The 22,201-nt window shown below is 41.9% G+C and overlaps 1 protein-coding gene across 6 annotated transcripts in view; it reads right to left on the bottom strand.

Annotated features, from left to right (window-relative positions):
• The window catches only part of large2 (LARGE xylosyl- and glucuronyltransferase 2), a 76,960-nt gene that overhangs the window by 21,377 nt on the left and 33,382 nt on the right, over positions 1-22,201 (bottom strand). The window contains exon 1 of one of the 6 annotated variants that reach the window (XM_067491482.1): positions 20,972-21,061. The exons of 4 other annotated variants lie outside the window; for them this stretch is intronic. The gene's annotated coding sequence lies outside the window, so the exon portion shown is untranslated. Of the gene's footprint in view, positions 1-10,828; positions 11,224-20,971; positions 21,062-22,201 lie in introns of those variants that run through there. One more of the 6 variants, XM_067491463.1, reaches the window with a different exon arrangement.

Genomic DNA, 22,201 nt, shown 5'->3' on the forward strand with positions numbered 1-22,201 from the left:
CAACTGCTTTGAAATGTGTTGGGGATATTTATGTTATTCAACGGATGAATCTATGGATGGATTACACAATGGTCTACTGACACAAAGTGAGAATAAAAGACCCTAAAGATGCATCGTGGTTGTCACCAAGTGACCTTGACCTTTGACATGTAAAATCTAACCAGTTCAGTTCCCTCAGAGTGATCCTGTGATACTGCATTCAAAAGATTGTGTTGGACGTGGGGCTACAGACAACTTGACCTTTGACATTGACAAAAAACAAAAAAAAAAAACAAACAAAATTATTTCATCCTTGAGTTTACACATTTGCAGGAAAAAACATTTCCTCAAGCTGGTTCTGAGTTATCACGTTCACGTTGTGAGGTCACAGTGACCTTCAGCTTTGACCTTTGACTCAAAAATCTAATCAGTTCATCCATTAGTGCTGTTGAATATTTGTGCCAATTTCTAAGGAATTCTTTGGAGGTGAAATCACGATCACAAGAATAGGGTCAGATGTTACAGTAACCGTGACCTTTGAGCCTCCAATCTAATAGCTCATCCTTATTCTTGTTGTGTGTTTGTAAGGAACTTGAAAAAAGGTCCTCAAGCCATTCAGATGGATGGACGGACGTATTTAGAGACGACCAGACAACATAATGCCTTCAGCTATGGGTAGTGTCGACAGAGACTATAAAAAGGCAGTAAAGAGACAAAATAGGTCCATTATGAAACATTAAATGACCAAAGGTTTAAAAAAAAAAAAAAATAGTCGAACACGATACACAAAAGGAGCTAGAGAGAGAAAAAATAACCAAAGCAGATGATAAACAACCAAATAACCACAAAATGGCTACTAAAGATGTGACAGCTTATTCATAGTCAATTTAAACGCATTTGTCTTTCAGTCCTCGGGGTCCTATGGGCCTTTTTACCTGCCTGTGTCGGGGGGCCCATTTTCTCATGACGTGTCCGTGGATGAACCTTGACATTCTCCACCAGAAGGACACAATTTCCACACAGGCAATGCTAATTTTTTATGTTAATGGCACCATAATGCGTCCTTTGGTGGAAACCTTGATAAATGTTACACTTTCAGCTCTAATAATGATGATGCTGAGCTGACACGAGCTTTCAGGGTCAAAGGAACATTGCAGTTGAAGTTTCTGTGATTTCCTGTGTTATCTAAAAGGTGTTTTCACCAGCACTTATGAAAGTCGTTAGTCCATCCAATGTTATCAGCTATTAACACACCTGTAATTATGCTCAAGAAGGAGCAAACTGCACCTATCAGGAGTCCACAGGGTACATATTAAGGATACATGTGATAATGAGGTGACCTTTCTCAGCCATTTACATGATCCAGGTGGTGCGTAAAGACAAAGATCAGAATATTTTGTTTTGCTTACTACAAAAAGCAGTAACTGTCCTAAAGATTATAGCTGCAGCAGATTTTGACTAAAGACACATTAGTAGGCAGCGAGTGTTAAAGTGGAGAGAGTTGGGATGGTGAAGCGGACATTTTGCTTAAACCTTCAAGGGCTTTGGCCCTGGTGTGAAAATGCAAGTTACAATGCACTGAAGGGACTTTTAACCCAGAGGCGGGTTCTTGGACTTTAGTTGCAGAAAAAAAAGAGACTCATAGTGGTGTGACCAATCACAGTCGATCTGTAAATATAACCCCAGTACAAGAAATCAAAAACAAATCATTTTAACAAAGTTTTAATTGGTCCCGTTGGTCCTGATAATCCCCCTCCAGGCCCTGATGTCAGGGGTTCTTGGTTCAGGATGAGTTAAGAGTTGGTGCCACTCTGAAACTTTTATTTGTCGACTGGTTCTTTAGGTGTTGAAACATGACAAACGGCTACAAACTTTAGAACTGGCTCCAAACCAGCTTTCGAATCGATCAAAACGAGGTATGTGTTGATGTACTTTGGTTAGTACTGTCCGTCTTTAAACTCATACCTAGATCCAAAGAGACAAATTCCTCTTGAGGATTGGCCTGACCTTTAAATCAGCCAGGCTCATTTTTAATCATCTAAATTTACCAGTCCTGTAATAAAGTACAGATCAGACATTTGGGCTTTATAAAATGCAGTGAGAACCTGACATTTGTGTGACTTTAATGAGAGACTGTTGGACTTTGTAATCTTGTGTCATATTTTGTGGCCAGAAGCCCAAGTGCTGAAATATTCTGAATTTATCGTTTACAGTAATACTTGATAGTACAAACCCGACCTTTACCGACCTTTTTCCCCTCTTCCAACTTTTTTGAGTTGTGTTGCTGCCATCAAATTAAAAAATATCTTCGACAGTTTCAACATCTGATATGTTGTTTCTGTTCTATTGTAAATAAAATATGGGTTGATGATATTTGCAAATCCTTGCATTCTGCTTTTATTTAGGTTTTACACACCGTCCCAACTTTTTTGGAATTGGGGTTGTTCATGATAGTCAATATGTTTTTTTACAAACCACAATTATCTACTGTGAATACAGATTAAACACTGAGCTGAAATCCAGCTCCAACTCTCTTCCAGACGCCTAAACTTTCCAAACACATCGAGATGATTTATGAGTTAATTAGTGAGGGTGATGTATGCACTGCCTATCATTAAGGACAATAAAACATGCTGAGGGGGGAAAGAGAGGAGAGGTGGAGAGCAAACAGAGGGAGGATGAAAAGAAGTAAGAGGGGGTGGAAGGAAAAGACATGGAGGAGCTGAGGTAGGACAGAAAAGGAAAATAAGGCAAGTAAAAACGAGGCGAGTTACAGGAGATATGAGCACAAGAGATGAGAAAAAAGAGGAAATGCATAGGGTCCAGGCTGAATCGCAGGATGTGGAGCTGCATTGGCCTTTCAGCCTCCAACATTCATAACCCCAGCAAAGATATAAAAGTGAGGGACAGTGCCACTAAAGAGGAGCTTAATAGGCAGCTTTTGATGATTCTGCAGGAGCTGCACAAAGCGCTTACACCTCTGAGATCTAATTGTGGCCGTAAAAACAAAAGGCTCGTCCAGCGATGTGAGGAGGAAGCGTTGGAGGACTGCGGCGGTTTACAGCCTCCTCTGTCGTGTACTCGGAGCTGAGAACAGCACTGCAGGGACGACAGAGGCTGCGTGGGAGGCACCAGGGCGGAGGCCCAACAAATAACTTGGTGTAATAGCTGTAAATTAAAGGATAATACACCAGCCACAGGGAGTCTGCCACTTTCTGCACTTTCTAAAAGAGCTGTCTTGTGATTTATTTGCCAACCCGAAAGTCATCTTTTAGAATTCCACTGACAAGTCGCTGACATGCAGAATTTAAAACTTTTATTCCATCACCAATTAGTCCATGTTACAGTTTCTGAAGGTGTGGCTCTAAAGTCCAGTGAGATCAGAAAACATTTGGGACTGATAGTCTGCTTTGTCCCCACAGAGGGAAGGTCAAAACCTGAAGAATCCTCAATGTGGTGTAATGCTCCACACATGTGAAACGACATTTATTAAAATCTGAGTTCTGCTTCGGGAAAAAATGTATTTTACAGCTGTGATTCTTTGCAGATAAAGGTTATTATCAACTAATAAATGTTAAATATGAAATGGTAAACGGTCGGCTTATACAATGCTTTTCTCCAAAGCACTACACAGTTCTGTCAGTGTCTTGTCCAAGGACACAAGGGGAGGCCAGGAGTTGAACTAGGATGAGGCTACAGACAGGCTCCATCTACTGAGCTACAGCTGCCCCAATGTTATAATATTTGAAGTAGCTGTCAGTACATTAAGTGTTTGAAATCAGATCAAACTTTACCATCTGTGAATTCTAATGAGTTAACTTCATTTAAAAACAAAAAACAAAAAAAACAAAATCATGCAAAGAGCCTTAAAGTGGACTAGATGCTTATTTGGCGAGGTACAAGTAAGGTTAAACTGTACAGAGTACTTGATAATTTACTTTACATGGTTAGGATAGATATTCAAAATATAAATTTTAGCATTTCATTTCAACATAGTATTGACCAGATCGATACTGTAACACACAACTACTGTCCTGCAAATTAGAATTTTTGTTAATAATATATATATAAATATCGGATACGTTTGCTAAAAACATACAAACAATTTTCTTTAAAAAGAAGTAAAACGAAAAGTAATTGTTACTTTTGGAACTTGAGCTCAAACAATGTAAAGCCAATGGTCTTTGTAACCACAGTAAATCAGTGAGGCTTCTGAACTGCGTCCGGATGCTTGGACGCTCTTTCCAACAGACTGGGCACCGTGCAGTGCAGCGCTGCAAGAAACGGACTTAGCTCCAGCTTCATACCAACTAGTATTAAGTACATGCTGTTGATGAGCAGAGGGAACGGATTTAAGTCAGGAAAGCTACTCAAATTTGCAGTCTGCTGTTTTTGTTTCAAATCAAATGTCTACACTTCGTTTACAGAGTTCGTTTTTTTGACATGAGAGCAAATGTTTCCTTGTCATATTTTTCAATTTCTTTTACAAATATGGACTGTATTCTTTTCTGCTCAACACCACTTTCAATAGAAAAGTGTGATATATGCACAGACACACATATATACATATACACACACGTTTTCTCAATCAGTGCACAAGGTTCAGCACACTGCACTGAAGGAAACCATAGCAACAACAGTGAAGCCTCACGCTTCACTAACAGGATGAAAAAAATACACCAAAAAATTCAGTGTATTGATAAAAAGCAAAACACCACAAATTACAGTAGAGACTGACGTACGAATAGATCATAAGGTAAATGGAACATTTGACATTAAACCTCATCCAGCCACAAATAGTGCAGGCTCTCACTAACCAGCTGCACAATCAAACCTCCCCAGATGATCCAAAAGGTCTCATTTTTGATCACACAATAAAAAAAACACGTCACACCACTGTGCACATCTGTGCATCGGCTTCATCAGATTCCAAGCTGGAAGCTGGATGGAGACATCGTGCTCCAGGGTCTAAACTCAGACCTTATCAAGTGAAGAAGTGAGATCAGGGAGGAAACATAGTAGATCTGTGTGGGTCTATTTCAAATGAATGATGAAACCGATCAGTTACCAGAACGGTCCGTGTTAGACTTTAATCATTTCAGGTAACTGTGTCTGTGGTGTAGAAACTTTAAAAGAAAACCCATTCAACTCAAAGTTCAACATCCAGGAGAACAAATGTTTTAATGAAAAAAGATGCAGATGCAAAATCCAGCAGATGACGATCAGCGTTGACCAGCTCTAATCAAGACAGTGAAACATTATCGATCTGTTTACTGAGACAGGTTTGATGTGTCAACCAGATCATGTGACCCACGACATCCAAGAATTTAACGTTGAAGATTTAACCTGGCTTTAATCAATTATCTGCAGTAGATCACTTTTCACACACTTACTGGTCCTTGACCACTTTTAACTTTTAACTCAATTCAACAGCACTTTCCAACCTGATCCCCCGTCATCCAGATCTACAATCCCTCTCTTCTACTTCCTGCTGGTCTGTCGCCACACAGCAAAACCAACTCTGCTCCTTTGAGAACTGGACACCTTGGCTTAATGTTGAGAGACGCGTGTCGCACTTTGCAGAATGTGGCACCTGATGCATTCTGGTACCATGCACTGCATTTCAGCCTTGGCCCTTCACCCTCTACCCAGAGCTCAGAGCGTTATAAACTGTTGTAAAAACTCAGGTCGGCCTTCATCTTTTTACAATAGAGGCTTGCGGAATAATTTGTGTCTTGTAAGAACAAATGCAGATTAATAATTACTAGTTTAATGTGAAGTGAAATTAAACTTTTCAGAATTTCAAAATCTGGGTCACGATGTTCTGTATCACTTCTGTATCTACGGCTACAAACGTCTTTTCCATGAGACACATTCAAGCCTCACATCTGGGGCGAGTCATGGTGATGGCGCAGACTGAAGGGCACCAGGGTCACATGCTGACGCATGCTGTGATGTTAGCTACAGTAACGTGCTGAGACGTGTGAGTAGAAGACAAAACCGTGTCCGAGGCTCTTTAGATGTTTAAGTAATGTGGAGCTACTTCATCAGGATGATCTGGACATGGACACGACATCGTACATTCAGCGGTTTTCCATCGTTTGAGCTTCAACTGGAGCTCTTCAAATGTTCCAATCAGCTCTTAATGTTTATGTCCTGACTGCAGCAAACAGCTCCACCCGCTGTTTATGTCCATACATTCAACTCCAACACCTTATTTCACATTGTCTTTTGCTCATATTCCAAAATGAATGATTTGCACTAAACTAAAGCCCCCTCTGAGAAACAGATCATCCTCCTGACTCCTGGGGTTGTTAATGCTTAATGGGGTTGGGTGGGGATGATAGTGCAGTGCTTCTGGGCCTTGTCCCTGTTGAAACTGAAGGGCTTTTTAGCACCAAGCTAATCACAGAGGGGACAGTCCTGATTAAGGGAATAATCAGCAGGCGCTTCCCTGCATTATAGGACGGTGATAAGAGCGTGGACGGGTAATCAACTCCCCTCTCCTCTCTGTTAAGCGCTTTGACCCCCCCCTCGAGAGAACTCGCTCCTCCTCCTTCATGTTTGCTTGATGTACAAAACACACTTATGATTTCCTGGGAGAAGGACGAGCATGTGTGCGACTACACATCGCTTTACATCTGTGAAAAACACCACGGCTGATCCTGTTTGCACAGCAGTCATGGGAAATAAGGAAAATCTGCAGCAAACTGTCTCACGCACACACACACACACACACACACACACACACCAAAAACACATTCCCAACAGTGTTTATATACAGTAATCTAATTATCCCTCCCAGCTTCCCATCATTTAAATTAAGCTGTTTCCATGCCCAGCGGGGGAGCGTCACATTAGTTTTTTCCCCTGTTTTAATGGTGTTTGTTCCACACAAGGACTGAAAACAGTTCAGCCTCCTTCAGAACCTGCAGGCTTCCCGAGGACAGAAAAGCAAACACAAAGCCGTCCAACGCTTTCAGCTTAACGGAGCTGCTTTATAGCCATTTTCTTATCCACGCAAACTTTGCCAGACCGAAGTTTTCCTTCAAAGTTTTTCCCCAAACATTAAGAAGCATTCAGCAGCTACAGTTGGAGGCTGAAGCCAGTCATGAATGATACATGTCATGAATTGATCCTTTCCAACATCCGCAGTCTGTAGCACCTCAGCAGGTGCTGAGGTGGGAAAACGTCTTTCAAAGCTAAAGTCTTTCTAATGTGAAAATTCCCTTTGGTTTGTCCATGTTAACACAGTGTAAGACATCTAACAAAGTTAGCAGGAGTGTGTTTTAAATTAGAAAAGCATCAGAGACCCCTTTAAAAGCATCTTTTGTTTCTGGACAGACTTTAAAAATTGTGAATCTGTCCTTCAAAGTGCAATACCATTGATGCTGCTTCCAAAAACACCCTGGCTCCAATTCACCCCCCAAAAAGTGCCAATTTCTTTCCAGAAATACTCTGTCAAGCATTTGAGTCCAGGAGTCATTATGGTCTCAGTCTGTTCCTCTAATGATTATTACTGGTGATAATTGTGAAAGTTATTACTCCATTAATAAGGTTTCGGGGCTTAGAGAAGCTGCGTTGATTGACCCGTGTGAGTGATCTGCAGCTCTGGGACTTTCGGAGCTTTTTTTTTTTTTTCGGTGTATCCGGGGAAGTTGACTGCTCTCAAAAAACTTTAGGTCCTTACATTTAGCGCAGAGTAACAGATCCTTTGGTAGTTCTGTCCGTTCATTAGGCCGGGGTTTGATCCCCGGTAGCAGGGCAAAAGAAAAACACCTCAGTCCAAGAGGAGATGATGTGCTGACTGTCACACTGGCTCCATAGTAACCCATAAGTTGTGCTGGTATCAGAGACAATCAAACTTTGTTCCTGGTTGGACACAGGACACAGACTGACTGAGTATAATCAGCTCTCATCCTTTTGAGGCTCTGCATCACAAACCTGCTGCTGTTAATCAGCATCGTCCTTCAGAAAAACCGCCGTGTGCGGCTGTTCTCCATCCTCTGCCCTGCAGTGTCGCTGTGTATCGTGTTTTAGCATCTTCCTGCCCTAGTTTTCCATCCTCGCTTGCTGCTTCACGGCTCTGCTCATTACAGCCCCTCTTTCCACCCACCAGCATCAGAGCTCTGCAGCATCATTTTAGGGGAAACAGACCTTTCGTTCTCAGTGGAAGTGAAGGGATGCGTTAAAAATGCACTAATAAAAAGACGTGAACATTTTTGGAAAATGAGTGAGGAAGTCAACAACAAGCAAAATTAAAAAACAGGGATTTGGCTGCAAAAAGTGTAAAAAACACTTCACACAACCACAACCTTTCTCCAACCTTAATCAAAGTTCCTTTGACTCTGGGTCTGTGGTGTCACTCATACACTTAAAACACTCCTCAGCCTTTCAGGTGCATGTTTTCCGAAGTTTGTGACTTAAGCTGCAGGAAATCTGGGGCTCTGGGTTTTATTCCAGCACAGGAATAATAGAAAAAGCACAGGGTTGAAGACCATGAAATTAGGTTCCAAATGATGAACTGTAGTAACTTTGATCCTCTGACCTTTTATTTCAACGTTTCCTTTTGCCCAGTATTCGATGATCACACACCTGCCATCAGCCTCAACTGTGCTTTGTGTTTAACACTAACCAGCATGCTAACACACAAACATAGCAGCCTTTTCACTCTCATTATCGGAACCTTTCGGACACATCCTGTCCTCCCCTGTGCTCCTCTAACAATCCACTGTAAGCCTCATTCTCCTGTTCCGATTTTAATTTGATTCCTTTAGGTCACAGAGGAGCGCTCGACTTAATCTGCTCTATTGTCGGCGTGCTGGTCTGCTCGGCGAGGTCGAGTGTATTTCTTTGTGATTTATCAGAGTAAGCTGAGGTGGGATTAGCGGGTTTGTGACCAGAGGCGACCTTTTCATTTCATTTCCCTGCAGTCCCACAGACGCAGACAGGAATTCACAATGATACACAATGTCCTCCTGTCTTTGTCCGTCTCTGTCTTTTTACTTTACACGTCATCCACCTCGCAGGCTTTTATATGACCTCTGCTGCCATTATCGGGTGGGATTTCTCACAATCTAATCTTGTTGTCACGTGACGTCGACATGCGCCAGCATTTACAGTGCAAGTAAATAAGTAGTGTTCTGGCTCATAATCCATGTGTGTACTATAATAAAATGTGCAGCAGTGATCACTTCTAGAAGACGGGAATGTTTGTCGCCATCTTAAACCATCAGATTTCTCTGCCTCAGTGTAAGTTAAGTTAAAGGAGCAATGTGTAAGACTCAGTGGCAAACTGCAACAATGTAAATGCACCCAAGCCCCAATTTCCTCCCTTTTCAAGATGGAGAGAGACTGTGGTGTCACTTTGTCACCTATGGCCACGTCAAGTAGCGGAAAGTTATGAGGCTGTACAATTAGAAATTTAGTTAATTTAGATGTTTAGTTTATAAAACTATGGGTCATAGCTTCCAGGTGAGAAACAAAAAATGTATTTTTGGTTATGACAGCATTTTACTGCTTATATTCCCCAAATGGTTTTCCTGCTTAAGTAATGGGACAAAGCTATTTAAGGCTGGAAGTTTAGTGATCGCAGGATACAGCTTTTTAAAATCCATTTGGAAACTCAAATACCTGACAGTCCACCTAGAGAAGCGAGGGAAGTTTGAAGCCCCCCCTTCAAATCTCTGTAGGCACCCACCTTTGGATGCTCCTGAACACAGGTTAGAAGTTATGAATGTGTTCACTTTACATGTTACTATGCACAGTTAAAGTAGGTCTGTAGTTTTACCTGCTCCCTGCCTTCGAGGCTTTAGCGTCACCACATTCAAGCTGCTACTTCAAGGTGAAAAATTCTCTTCAGTCAGTGTTTGGTTTGTCCCCTTGAAACACTGTTACACTGGCAGCTGCATTACATCATATCACATGCTTTGCTGTTTTGATTCTGCCATAGGAAAATGATGTCACTGCTTTTTTTAAATCTCTGACTTCTGAGGCACGTTTCCTTCTTTTACTACATTCTATTACTATTCTTGAACTCTTTTTGCATTTTTCATGTTATAAACTATCTTATGTGTAGCAAATAGCAAAATATACTAAAAGGTATATGAGAGATAAAGTGACCAACATGACAGAAGACGGCTTCTCTTCTATCCTCCACACACTCAATCTAAAGTTCTGTTTAGACTCATAATGAAGCTCTAAGCTTGACATCTCCTTGACATATCATTTCAAAGGTTTGGTCTCTAAGTGAAACACAGAATAGCTGCAGTCTCTACTCCTTAAACGTCCTTGTGATCCTATTTGGGCAGTTGCATGTTCAGCCATGCCTCAGGAACTGTAGTTTCACCTGGGACTACTTTCCATGTGGATCTGTTGATATTTGTAATGTTTTTCCCCCCAACTTCCATTCTATTCAATCTATGAGCCAGAAATCTCAATATACCGGGGATGAGGTTTAAAGCTGCATGTGCAGAAAACCACCAGCTCCTACAGCAGATTGATGCGCACAGGTGTGAAGATGATCTCGTAACGACATCTCAAAGGCAAATGAATAAATTAAAGTCATCAGTCGCACGAGAGCTGAATATTAAAGAAAAAAAAAAAGCTTTGATGACTCAACAGACAGAAACCTGACGAGACGAGAAGCTGAAGGGAAACCGAGGTGGGTTTAATCTGCACTACAAACGCTCTGCTCGGATCACTGCTTCTCCTGTATCCTTGCTTGTGCGGTTTCCTCATCTAAACTAACAGATTGACACAGCGTCGGCTATAGAGACGGGCTTTCACAAAACACACAGGCACAAAGCGATCCAGCAAGCGGCAGCAGCAACCTTTGCACTCGTCCTACCTGGACGGTTTCTTTCCGGCACTCATTGGGAACTGAACGCGTGGATCCAAGTTCAGCTGCGCACAGTGAACATCTAATCCTCCTCCTTTTTCAGAGCTCTCCTGCTCCCGTCTCCCTCAGCTAACTTTTGTCCCAGTTCTTCAACCTCTGTCGCTGCCTCATGCCCTCCTTTCCTTCTGTCTGCTGCTCTCTTCCCACTGCTCCTCCTCCTCTTCCCTGAGCACAAACATGCCATAAATTGCCTCCACCTCTGCGGGAACAGCTCTGATTTCAGCCCCCTGTCTTGAGTTTCTCGGGCTTATTCTAAAAACAAGTTCAGCTCCATCAGACATATGAGAGGAGAAAGGTGGAAAGAGGAGGAATAGCAGGGAGAAAGGAGCAGTGTCACCTTACATATTGTCAAGAATGGAAGAAAAGAGCTTTGTGTGTGTGTGTGTGTGTGTGTGTGCGTGTGTGTGTGTGAGAGAGAGTGAGAGAGCTGTGGAATGTTAAAGTCTTTGAGAGCAAACAAAGAAGTCTTTGAACTGGGTCGTGCAGGGTGCAGCGCACATGTTGTTTCCTGTAAACTGAATCCACCTGCCTCTGGTCCAACATGTTGTGACTGGGCCACGTTACTTTACCACCTAACATTTGGACTGAACATAGACGCGTGTGTGTGTCTGACCTAAAGCCTGAAACTATGTAGCATTTGACAACTTGTTTAATCACTTCATTAATCCAGCAGTTCATGTCATTTTTAGTCTCCTCAGTCTTTAATACATTTTATTTTCAAAAACACTAAAACCTACAACGACCTGCTTTTACATTGAAGCACAAACGTTGCCTAATATCTCGACCAAGTGTTTTGCTGTGAAGTCACCCTGTGGAGCGGTGTGTGTGTGTGTGTGTGTGTGTGTTTATAGTTTTTCATCAATGGAGATTTACAGACAGACTAACAAGCTAATCCAGGCTGCAGGCCGACAGACATTCATATAAATACAGACACTTCATTGTTAGTTTTAGTGTCTGTGTGGGGATTGTTAAAAATAGGATTTTGATTTATTTTAAATTAGGCAAGTTTTCTTTAAGTGGTATAGTTTTATGGATTTTTTTTTTTACGCTAGTCTACTATAATATTGAGCTTTTCATATAAGAATGAGACAGTAGGTAACGGATTATTAACCGTTTCAAATATCAACAAGAACAAAACTTAGCTGTAAAAAAAAAAAATGGCGGCTCAAATTCACTTTTACAGTAACAAACCTCGTGACCCAAAAGGTGTTTAAATACTGCTGATACTTACAATACTTCCATACTTTTTTTTTTTTTGCTTGCTCATCAGTGGTCATCTTACTTTCTACTCGACAGATTTACTCAGTGCATTTACAGGCATTTAAGTGCTAGTTTCTCGGAGTAACCTGGTTACTTAACTGCACGTAAATGCAGTCAGTGATGTCTGTGTCACAGTAACATCTGGCTTAGTGCTGCTAACATAAGTTCATGTAACATGGCTGCAGCAGCACACTTGAGTAAACAAAGGTGTTCAAATTTTCAGGAGGGAGGGTTTAATTTAAAATGCAGCTGTCTATAATATATGATCCTAAATAAACCATGAATTGGTCGTAGACAGTAACATTCAGCAGAGCACGGCAGAGAAGCAGGGAAGCAGAGACACCATCACTTCCAGATCGGAACTTCCGGGCTCCTTCCCACGTCTCTAAACCAACTATGTTGAGCTGAACCACAAATTTTTAAATTCATGCAGCATCTAACACACTTTTTACTGCTACTTTGAGTTTCAGGCCTTTTTCTGGCTTAGTGTAGAACTTGTATGCAGTTAAACACACCTGAAGAACCTGCGGTCAGTATCCACGTATCTGTTCCTGTGATTTCATTCTGAGTGAAATCATTCTGCCTCGCTCTCTGCTTTCCTGTGCCTGCAGGCAGGACTTGGCTTCCATATTAACTAAAGCTAGATGAGGGATTGAACGCTCTGTAATGACAGAGTACGCAGACCTACAGTTGTTGGCGTTGCTGTGCCAGGAACCAGTTGGAGCACGCTGCATGCCTGAGTTAACGAAGCTCCGCTGATGGATGCTTCATTAGAGGCAGGGATCAGTGGAGTGGATCAGCGGGGAGGCTGGGAACCGACTCTGCAGCTCTTATCTCAGGCTCTGTGGAAACGAGTCACACAAACACTATCTGAAGTCGTGGCCTCAGGGGAAACTATACACCTGAGCACCGTCAGGAACATCTGGAATCACTGTCTGCAATGTAAACTGTGAGCAGAGCTCTGCGCAACTTGTACCTGGATCCTCACTTTGTTTATTCTGGAGTTTAGTTATTTTAGTGAATTACAGCTGATTAAAAGATGAAAAAAATCACCATCTCACTGCAAATCTCATTTAAAACATGTTCCATCCACTGTTGTTCCTCTGGCCTCAGTCAAAAATACAACTTAAGAGCAGAAACTTGATCCTGCAGGTTAAAAAGCCCATTTTAGTTTAGAGAAGTATTTTCTATAATAGATAGTTGGACCTGAGCACTTCATACTTCACACACTCAACTATTTTTCGTATCAGAAAATCCACTGCAAACAGAAACAATTGACGCCTCCATCTCACAACACTGGGTGTGTATCCACAGCCTGAAATATCTTCTTCCTCTGTGCCATAAATCTCTATTTTTTTTAATCTCGATCCCACATTCACCATCCTACTGCTACAAATACTCACTACAGCACTGGTTTATGGATCAAATGTGGGCTCATGTGAAATGCAAGCATGTCACCATCATCAAAAAAGGGACAGAAATTGCTGTTATCATACTCAGGCTGTGAAATGAAGCTCAGCTTGTCAAGCTGTCACACAGCAGCATGAAAAAAAGACATGTAATGAGGTGAACCTCCTTCATTTTGGTGTACTGCCATTATTCAGTATCCCTCCCTCCCGTGATCAAACATATCCTCCGATCTGCACATGGTCCACCTGTAAACTGTGATACTGACTAATACCTGAAGAGCTGTGCAGAGGGTGGAGGAGTGTAGCAGATGGTAGAAGAGCAGATCTGTCTTAAGCTACACTGTAACTTCCAACACAACCTTACTTTAGTCAACCTTCACCTCTGGGAAACAACAGACGAAAGAGTCCCCAGCTTTCTCCTCCATTAGTTTGCAGGACAGTATTTGATCTGCTGGGTGTCCATTTATAAAAGAGACAAAGTGAGAAAACACAGGCTGACAGATGACAGATAATGATGACCTTGTTTTTGCTCAGCTCTGCACAGCAACTACTGTATGTTCCTGCCCTGTTTCTGGTGCTAATGGCCTGTTAAAGTGCTCTGCCTCTGCGCTGCTTTGATATTATTCATTTTAAACCATTAAGTCAATCATTGGCTGTGGAGCCATTTAATAAGTGTAAGTGCAACAACTTGCTTTAAGTGCAGTTTCATTCATTTGAGCATCTTATGAAATAAAGTTGAACGTGTATAAATCTGTGGACCTTTTAACATCATGCGACAAATAAGTGAATTTAAACAAATACAATTTTACCAACATCATATCCATGTTTACCATCATTACCTCCCCCTGATGTCTCTAAACTAAACTGTTGTTTGCACAGTTTCAATTCAGTGGTCGCCATAAAGTTGTGTAGGTTCAACAGACGCCCGCCTCTCTACACGAGGGCGCCATCTTAACAAACGCTCCTGTGGAGACAAACGAGCTACATGGGGGCTGAGAAGGACTATTTTAACTCAATCTTTAAAAAAAAAAAAAAAATTAACTTGATAATATTGCTTTTTGAAAAACATGTCTTTCAAAAGCAACTGGTGGACCTGGAGCCGAGAGCCACAGACAGATTGGTGACATCAGAGCATTGGGTTAAATCAATGTATGTTTGCGAATCCACATGGGATTTGTTAATAAAAAAATACAGAAAAATGCCTCAAACCACATGTTTTCTCGTGTGCTTCACATCACATCGACCCATTTGTGAATCATGACAGTGCCACATGATGCTTTAATCCTACACCCCTATTTCAGGCAGCCATTTTTCAGACTTGCTTCAGTTGTGCAATACATCACAATGAAAATGAAGTCTGCGTCTATTTTTGTTCCAACTTGTAGTACAATTATATAATGGGGTCTACATGCTGACAAATACTGTTTTGCTTTGACAACAAGTGGTGGAGACCTGATGTTCACTGTGATGGATTATACACAACATTTTGTGTTTTATACTAATTGGTTTTCCAACTGCAGCCCCATCTCTTGGACAATATATCGATCAACTACAAAGTTGTTTGGCCAAACACATTTAGCTGTAGTTGGGCTGGTTGGTGGGTGTGTACACAGAGCTGGTCTTGCAGTAGATTTCAAAGCTGGTCTTTGAATGTTGCTAAACAGATGCAAGATCACATAGGCAAAGCTGGATTAAGACGCTGCCCTAGTTATTTAACAAATTACACACAGACGAAACAAATCCAGAATCAAGTCAAAATGTCAACAATCCGTCAGCTGACCTGCTAATCTATGTATGAGGGTCAGGGCCCTGGACCAAGGCCGAGGCCTGTGGGTGTTTAAGTAACAAAAAGTAGACGCAAGGTTAATGAAAAATAGTTAATAGCACTTTGCTTCATGCTTGATGTCACTTTTAACTTTAGGCACAAGGTGCATGGGCCTAAAAAGAAACGGCAATGCCATCTGTGCACACGTTAACCATTTTAACCTTCATTATCCACTTGTCCATGACTTGATGGACATTCAATTCAATTCAATTCAATTCAACTTTATTTATATAGCGCCAATTCACAACAAAGTCATCTCATGATCATGATCATTATGGACCTATATATTTCTAGGAGACAGAATCGCAGACCATGTGGATATCAGTGTAAAGTATTTGCTGTCTGGAACAGCAGCAGACGAATAAAAGCCAACAGGCTTTTTAAACGACTTCGCAAAAATGATAAAACTTGTATACAAGGACCTGAAAGACAGAAATGGTCATTTAACCAAGACATAAGCTGTTTTTGTTGTGCTTTTAACAACTACAGCTCCCACACGGCTGCAGCAGAGCTGCTGTGATCAACACACACAAACTAATCTCTCTTGTATCATAATTGTTTTTATTATTCACAAAAGAGGAAATAAAGTGGTGCAACTCCAGTCATTTCTCCTTTGAGATAAGAAAAATTACCAAACTGAGAGCAGCAGCTCGACAGCTCTTCCTGTAATTTACTCCAAGAAAAACTGCCCTTTTTTTTTTTTTTTTTTTAAATCACCTGCTGTCTGTTGCTGTGAGAGGATCAGGTGACCAGCCTCCAGACGAATAGAGAACTTAACAGCCACACTTTCCTTCTTGTTATGGGGTCAAAGGTCAGGTTTTACTGCAGGCTGGTAGCTTATAAACAAGAGGAGAAGGGGGGGAAAGGTGAAGAGCTCGAGTTTCCTCGGTGAACTTGTAGACAGTCTGGTGGATAGTGAGTGTGATGGCAGTCGGTGGACGTTGGAGGGCAGAGGTGAGGAGTCTGGTTCCCCCCTTGCACCTGCTGCACCTCACACCTTCTCCTTCTGGCTTCCAGGGAAACCTGTCGGACACAATCACCCGCCGACACTGAGCTGGGATGGAAATTCCCACATTTGACCAATTTTACAGTCGGGAACAAGTTTTCTTGTGTTTATTTTCTAACCTAAAACAGCGAATTAGGGCTCTGATAAAAATACCACCGAAGGTTGGTGGTATTTTCTGTTTTAGGGACAAGAATGACTTAGTTAGATTAAATTCAGAGAGCAGAGGATCAGTATTTAATGCCACTGCAGAAGATCTCACCCCATCTCTATCAGTGTAAACATGTGCTGCCCTCTGGCTATGTGCTGCCCACACACACTGACTATATAAATAATACGACAATTGACTCACACACACACACACACACACACACACACACACACACACACACTGAGGGGCTCTTGTGTCTGTTTCTCTGAGCTCCGGCTGCCCACGCGCTGCACATTCATATACACAAAGTCCACTTCAGGACAGCAGAGAGGGTCAGAGGTTCCACTGAGAATCTATTATAAGTCAGCTGTTGTGCATTCACCTGCTGGTTTGTGAGTGAAAACACACGCTGCTGAAGTCCTGCAGAGCAAGTGTAACTTAACATACCTGCAGGGGTTTACACGGTTGTCGATCAATACCTGTGACTCAACGATTGCTCGGGCGGCTGCAGAGATTTCTGCCTTCAAAAAAGAAAAAAACTCTCTTGCACAAACTTGTTTTTGAAATAACTCTGCAGCCCTCTGGAAACAAAAACTGTAAAGCAAGAGAAACATTTTTTGAAATCAAAGTTGATGCAATGCATAGGAGATTGTCCTCTTTAGGCCTTTTTCCACTGCAACGCACCACAACATGAATCCCCCTTTTGTTTCCACTGTTCTTCCCCGTTTGTGGGGATGAGATCCTGGAGCCCGTTTACAGGAACTGCTTTAAATGGAGAGTTTCTCGCCTATGTTCAAGTCTATAGTTGTCTTCCTCTCTCACCTTCACCCTGCTGCAACAGTGTCTGTGTCTACATGTCTGTCAGTAACCAGGTTACAGTCGAATTCCTCCAGTAGTTGATTTCTTAAATGCCACATGTCATTATGAGCCGGCACAGACAGGAACACTGTTTGATCTAACTGAGCTGTTCTTGTCCTTAACACAGAAAATTTAACCTTTGCTGCCATTTTTAATCCGTCCAATACTTTTACAAGTGAAAAGAAAGCTATTGGTTCCCGTCTGTTCCACTGGAGAACAGTGGTAACCTTACTCCGTGTTGGCCGACGTCTGCAGAAATCAGGCCTGGCTGGAAGTGCGAAGGAGAAGGTGTGAAGTGCAGTAGGTGCCGGGGAGACATGCGTAACCAGGTTTTTATTACTTTTTAGTGCAGGACAAATGTCTGAAGCTACAGCTTATTTTGAGATGTAACATAAAAAGGCCACAATACTGAACATGCATGAAGAAACGTCAATGAAACAAAAACCCGGTTTGATAAATCGACCATCGGTCATTAAATGGCACGTCAATGTGGAGAATGTCCTCAGTGTTTTTGGCAGGAAAGCTGCTGGAAACCGCAGTGGACCCGGAGGCCATCTCCTCTCCATCATGTGCCGGAGCTGCAGATGAAGCTCTGTGGAGGCCGAATGAAAGCCTGCAGGCAACAAAACCTACCAGCTGCTCTTTCCTTGACCCAAACTTACACACCACGGAGATGTGAGGCTCCGGGGTCACTCCGTCTGCCCACACACAGTCCTGATCTCCTTACATAGACAATGACATCTCCGATTACACACACACACACACACACACACGTCTACCAAACATGCAAAGGTTTTCAACAATTACAGTCTGAGTTTTATTTCAGAGAGTAGGAACAGTCTGGGTTTCCCAACACTTTGGTTGTTGTCCAGAGACATGACGCACAAATACATTTGTACAAGTGTGTATGTGGGCTGGTTCCAACACTTGGTTGAAACTTTGTGAAGTTTACACTAAAATATTTAAAAACTAGACTCTGTGTTGCTTTCGGCTGCACTGTTTCATCCCTTGGAATCATCGGAGACGTGTTATGCATCAGATTTTACTCAGTCCTCTAAAATATTTATTAATAACTATTATTCAGCAGAGCTTAGAATAAAAGTTCTTTGCACTTCAGCTGCATTTATTTAGACAACAACCAATGATTGTGATGCACAAATCATTAAAAAGCCGTCATATTAGACAGCTCACAGTTTGAGAAAGGAGAATATTTGTGGTGTAAATATGGCCAGTTTGTGATTAGGAACACACCTTAAATTGTTTGTCAGTAAATATGAATTATTTTTTTAAATTGCTGCCAAAACTGAACCTAACTAAGTGACAATCTGATTCAATCTGATATAATATGTGCACAGACAAAGAAAGTAAAATTCAAATGGAGGCTTAAATTGAAATTCAATCTGATGGACTCGCGCACCTCATTTTCACCACAGCGTGTTGACACAACGTAGCAACGGATCACATCAGAAACACAAAACAGCAATGTTTAACAGGAGCTAAATAAAAAGAATCAGAAGTTTCCTTTTTAGCTTCTGCTCAGCAGCTACAGATTTGTCCAAACAGCCACAACAGAGTGCGGCTGGGATGCATTCATGCAAAACACCACACCACACACAATATTGAATGCACACGCTGCTGCTGCCCTGTTAACCCTCTCTGCAGCCCTTTCCTGTCCCCCGTCTTAATAAGCTGCTCTCTGCTGATCTCTCTGCCGTCACGGCTGTCAGTTGTTAGCAATAACAGGACCAGACAGCATCATGACACGCTCTGCATAGGACACACACACACACACACACACACACACACAGCACAGCACCAGACTCTACCAGCAGCAGGACGGCGTCCAGCACAGCAGGCTGCAGCTATGTGATGTGAAAGCTAAACGAGTCACAGATACACACAACACCACACTGTTCTCATGTTGTGGACGAGCACCAGTCAATTTCAACAGCACAGCAGCAGAATTTGGGTTTACACCCACTGGCCAAAATGCTAAGGTGCAATGAGGTCCACAAATATCTGGACGGTGACATAACTTTCATCAAGTCTGACAACCAACATGTGCTGAAATTACACTTAAATTAAAGGGTTTGGTCAAAACATCGTATGTATTGTGTCGAAATAACCATTTCATACATAGATGCCCAATTAGGTAGATAAAAAAAACTATTTGGACAAACTATAATTATATTGACAATTTTCAGTCAAGAACCTGATACTCTCTTCTCCATAAACACAAAGTAGAAAGTCAGCACTGGAAGTAGATTTTGTTCTGTGCAAATTATTGTTCCGAGGAGGGAAAAATTGTTCTGGAACATCAGACGACAGCACAGTTTTGCATTTGCTCCTAATGGTGGTGATTAAGAGTAAAACCCTTCGGAAAATTCTAAAAATACAAAACGTCTCTGTAAAGCAAATCTGCTGTCATTTAGCTGTTCAGCAAAACTCTGCTGTTTTGGGCCAGAAATGCGAATAACTTTGTTTGACGTTAGGCACCAGCTACCCGGGTGGAGAAGGGGCAGCATTGGAACTGCAACATCAGCATGTGATGCAAGTTTGTCGTCTCCCCTCACATTTCCTATTGCTGGTTTTCAGTCCAGCTTCAAACAAAGATGGAAAAGAGAAAAAAGTCTAACATCTGGTTGTTTTTCCAATTTGTCTGTATGTTGTAAGAACCAAAATGCAGCATGAAATACTGCTTTTATGGAAGTACCAGCAGTCCTTGGTCAGTTTCTCTTAACCCTGATCATTCCCCGACTATAATGAAGCAGTTACTGTCAACTGTGTCAAAGGCTTTAACCACAGTGACTCAGAAAATAGTATTGTGTTATGTGGAGGACAAAACTCTAAAGGTCACAGAGATGTTTTTCCTGAATTCCCAAATAGTTCAGAAGGTCCAGTTAAGGTTTCGTCCCTGGCTGAAATAAGAAAATTAAATAAAAACCTTCGTCTCTGTTATTCCTTTCTTTGCCAGTCTGACTCTGACCTCTCGCAGTTTTCGATTAAAACTCACAAAATTACTATTTTGAGCTGTGGCTAAAGAATAACATTTACATAAAAAGGGACACGACACGTACGACATCAACATGCATCACATGACCACCAACAGAATGACCAGGATCCACCTAGAAGCCGGGAAATTATCTTTTTCATAAATGTCAAATATGTGTGATTTAAATATGCGGGAACCGGAACATCTTCCCAGGTCATTCCTGTAAAAGTCAGGATTCACTTCAGTAGGTTTAAAGCTCACGGTGGGTTTGACCACACATTACTGAGCTGCTCTGGGTACAACCTCAGATCTAAATATAGAACTTTATAGGTCATCCACAGATCAGGACTCAAGTCCAAACCAAACTGTAGCAATCAGAACCTAAGAAAGAAACACTTGACGAGTTGCCACAAAAGTTCATGACATTTGAGAGTTTGAGGAAAACATGTCATCATTAGAAATCGAACCCGTAGAGACGTGGAAAAAAAGGAGGGCATCCTTTTGTTTACTGCGTGATTCTTTTGGTTTACACGTCTACACTGTTTAGTCTCAGGCAGCATGTGGCCTGTTAGATGTGAAAACACATTAACTTACAGATTGGACTTTTCCTGATGCATCTTTATTCATGGCCACAGTCTGCGTGCTCATTGCACTTTGATGCTGCGGAAACTCGTCGAGCTGCTGCTAATGTGGTGAGTCACACGCTGCCATTTCTCTCACTGACACATTAGCGCTCGCTCGTTGGTCTGGGGTCTGCCCAGGACACTGCCGTCAAACATGAAGCCGCATCAGTCCAGGATGCAGCCACGTCCTGATTGATGCTGATCCTGCACAGGTAAAAAAAAAAAAAACCCGTCTTCTGATTTACAGATCTGCATTCGGCTCGTCTGGGCTTGGATTCTTAAACATGCATCTTGCACATACAAAAACTAATGGATCCATTTCATTTATATTTTAGGATCAGATGGAAGAAAATGATAATGATTTTAGAGGTTTGACAGTATAAGCGGATGTGTGCAGTTTTGTCCAACCTAATGTTTGTTAAGTATTACTTTGGTCACCGTCACTGCTCGCTCAGTTTAACATTTCTTAAAAACTAACAGCTGCAGCTTTAAAATGCAGACATTGAATGTGACGTAGGTATTTGAAAAACGCTCCAATCCTAATGTTCTTGTTGTGCAATGAGATCAGCACACATCTCATTTTAAACCACGACTATTTTTCTGAGGAAATAGACACAAACCCACATCTCCAACTTTTTACGTTCTGTTCAATTTTGTCCAATTTTCGCTCCAATTATGCAGCAGCAGCAGCGAGATTTATAAAAGGCCGTGAAACTGAATTTCACCTCAGTCCCAGTTTGACTCAGAGGAAGCTGCTGTGAACTCAAACAGCTTCGAGAGTTAAGATTTTGAAATTGTGTCAATTGGCTTGGTTCAAATGTCACAAACCAGCGGGTGAGAGAGCTATGGAAGAAGAGAGAGCGGAGGCGGGGGAGGGGATTGTGGAGGTAAATGATTAAGTATAGCTCTGAGTTCATTTCCCCTGTGAAGCCCGGACTCCATTTCTTCCCATCCACCAACAGAGATTTATCTCTCTGACAGCAAAGGGATGAGGAGGACTGACTGTGTGTGTGTGTGTGGACAGTGGTAGCAGATGCAGTAATAAGAGTTTTTCACTGCTTGAATCACATGTTGTCTCTCTCTATCTTCATTCGTCACTTTTCCCTCCTCATCTTCTCGGCTAATTTCTTCATCAGTCACAACAAACGCAGTAAATGGCCTCGTGGGAAAGCTCCATCATTTACCTTCTGAAGGAGAGGCA

The sequence above is a fragment of the Channa argus genome, chromosome 2 (genome assembly GCF_033026475.1).
Source record: "Channa argus isolate prfri chromosome 2, Channa argus male v1.0, whole genome shotgun sequence".
Taxonomy (NCBI): domain Eukaryota; kingdom Metazoa; phylum Chordata; class Actinopteri; order Anabantiformes; family Channidae; genus Channa; species Channa argus.